This window comes from Echinops telfairi, unplaced genomic scaffold (assembly GCF_000313985.2).
Source record: "Echinops telfairi isolate 266 unplaced genomic scaffold, ASM31398v2 ScPeMD7_443;HRSCAF=831, whole genome shotgun sequence".
Classification (NCBI taxonomy): Eukaryota; Metazoa; Chordata; class Mammalia; order Afrosoricida; family Tenrecidae; genus Echinops; species Echinops telfairi.
This window is the reverse complement of record NW_022104341.1, coordinates 25,513,028-25,516,356: the sequence shown is the minus strand read 5'-3', so window position 1 is coordinate 25,516,356 and position 3,329 is coordinate 25,513,028.

Genomic DNA, 3,329 nt, shown 5'->3' with positions numbered 1-3,329 from the left:
CGGTGTTTTCTTTTACGTAGTTTTATTGACATATAATTCATATATCATTTACTTCAATAGTTGACTTATATTTAAAAACCTGTAAACCATTGCTACAATTTAGTTCTAGAACATTTTCTTCCTTCTTGTACTCATTGTTATTAGCTCCCTATTTTTCTCCCAACATCCCTGTCATACTCTAATAAGCTATTAATCTAGTTATTGTCTCTGCAGATTTACCTATCCTGGATTTCATATACAGGAAAACATACCAAACAATAACAACCCAACAAATAAAGCCCCACCCAAACTAACAATAATAACAAACCAGAGAAAACTCAACCGAAACGAAAACAGAAATATTAAAAACTAGAAAAAATTTAAAATGGGTCAAAAGGAAGATCAAATGATAAGATACTACATTTTAACCTAACTACATCTGCCATAATCAACTTTACGATGCTCTTTGTCTGATAGGAAGGCTATTCACATGCCTCAACTATGGTCAGTGGGGATTCACTGGAGGTCTATCCATGCGTGCTCTAATACCATTCCCTTGTTTGGATTTGGATTTTATGATACTAATTTATTTATAATCCTTGGATTATACAGGCTGGTGTGTTTCTTCTTCCTTGTGAACTTAGTTGATGCCTCACTTAGATGGCTGCTTGGTTTAAGATAAGCCCAAGTCCCAGCTGCTATTGTTTTTAATAGTTGGCCACCATCTGGTTTCTTCACTACACTTTGCTATAGTATTCATATCTATAATAATCTATTCATGAGGCAAACACTGATCCATATCATAATAACTAATTATTCTTAGATTGGGTCTAGAATTAAGTGTGAGCCTCAAATCCATTCACATCTTTGGTTTATATGTCTGGTTCACTTTAGAGGCCACATTATAATTTAAAACCTTTTTTATGAAAAGATCATTTTATTGGGGGCTCTTACAGCTCTTAGAATAATCCATGCATCAGTTGTATCAAGCATATTTGTACATATGTTGCCATCATTTTATTTTTTTTTAATTTTTATTTATTTATTTATTTTTTTTTGCCATCATTTTCTAAACACTTTCTATTGACTCTTTGGTATCAGCTCCTCTTTCCCTTCCCCCCACCCTTATGACCCTCCTTTTTTGACCCCTTGATAAATTATTTATTATAAGTATAAATTATATTTTCATATCTTACACCATTTACTGTTTCCCTTCCTCCAAAGTTAATTTTTTCCCTCTGCAGGGTGTGTGTGTGTGGTTCTATGTCCATCATTGCAATTGGTTCCCCTTTCCCCATCTCCTCTCCTCATTATCATTTTATAACAGAGAACATTATCATCCCCCAACAGTGTTTTCAAGGTTTATCCATGCCATAGCATGTTGTCTATTTATTGCTAAATAATCGTCTATCCTATGAACATACCACTTTTCATTTATTTATTCATTCATCAATTGATGGACATTTGCATCAATTGATAGACATTTGCATCAGTTGGTGGACATTTGCATCAGTTGATGGACATTTGGGTTTGGGCTTTTGGAGTGTTATATGAGTGGAATGACTATTTTCATATGCATGTTTTCATTTCTCTTGGGTATGTATATGACTGACAGTAAGATGTGTTCTTACTGTGCTTTTGACTGTAGTATGTCTTAACAAAGTTGGACATTTTTTCACGTGTTTATTGGCAATTTAAAAATTTGTATTTTTGAAAAAATGTCACGTCCTGAGCTAACATTTTTGTTTGTTTATTTTCTCCTCCTCAGTTAACTTTTAAATGTATGAGTTCATCTTAATTTCCTGTGATATTACTTAGTAGAAAAATATAAATAAAAACCAATGTTGATGGCAGTGATCCTGTATTAAGACATTTATGATGTTAAAAACACACTGAATTTTCACTTGATATTTTTCCTTGAGCTTAACAGTCACTCTTTTATTCTAAGAGGAATTTGAACCAAGGGTTCAAATAGAAAGTAAATGTTTAGAAAATGATGATGGCCACATATATACAATTGATGCATGGAATGTATTAAGAGCTGTAAGAGCCCCAATAAAATGATTTAAAAAAAAAAAAAAAGGAGGGATTTGGTTTTGGCATTTACTTAGAGAAGCATAGATCCAGGTGTAAACTAGGGCCTTCAAAAGGTTCCTGCAAAGATGGAACTAAAGTATATGACACATTTCCATGAACTTTTGAAGCACCCTCATAAGTTAATTATGCCACCTTTTACATTGGCTAAGAAACTTTTCAGCTGGCAACTTCATTTGCCTCTTACACCATAATGATTGGCAGTCTGCTTTTGTCTAGGGAAAAGCTTTTTTACGTTTTTGGATCTCAACAATTTCAGCTATGAAATGCCAGGAAAGATGGGTTGTAGGAGATATTTTAAAATATTTAAATGATGAAAAATTCTTCATACTTAAAAACATGACAGTGAATTCTGAACTTTGCTACACTCTAATTCTCATAAGATATTTTGGCTGTTCTAAAAGGAATGGTGGCAATATTTAAAGTTATTGTTTTATTGATGCAATAAATGCTGCAGTAGTACTTATTTGTATTGTAGAGAGAATGTTGTTATTCAAAGGCACATTTTTATTTTCTCATTTTTAATATTTACTTTAATATCTAGGCCCCAAACCTAGTTTTTAAATTAAATCAATCGTTTTTTTTTTCTTTTAACTTTTTGCGTATTAAGTGAAGGTTTGCAGAGTACCTGTTACATTCAACAATGCATACTCATTTTGTTTCAGCTCATTCATTGCAATCCCCTCAATGTACCATTACTTAGTCCACTTCTTCCTTGTGTTACCTTTTCCCCTTCCTCCTTTCCTAGCCCTCTGAACTTTGTCTTGGGTAAATGCTGACCCTTTGATCTTAAATGGTTGGTTATTCTAATGAGGAAATGAGTTCCCTACCAGACTTGAATGATGATTAAGGGCCATAGTCTTAGGGTTGGTACCAGTGGGTGTCTGACCAGTAAACCTAGTCTCTTTTGTGATTTTAAGTTCTGTTGCATATTTTTCTCCTACTCTTTCCAGCATCTCCTAAGGTGATTCTTTTCAGAGTAGTTGGTGTGGTACCATCTAGTTCTGGTCACAGGGTTTTGGGTAGTAAACCTTTCCAGATGCATGATTTCCAAATGTTTTCTCCCATTTTGTAGGTTGTCTTTTCACTTCCTTGATAATGTCCTATCCTTATCTTGTGGTGACTCCCAACCATAAAATTATTTTCGTTGCTACTTCATAACTGTAATTTTGCTACTATTATGAATCACAGGGCAACCCCTGTGAAAGGGTCGTTCTACCCCCAAAGGGGTTGCGACCCACAGGTTGAGAACCACT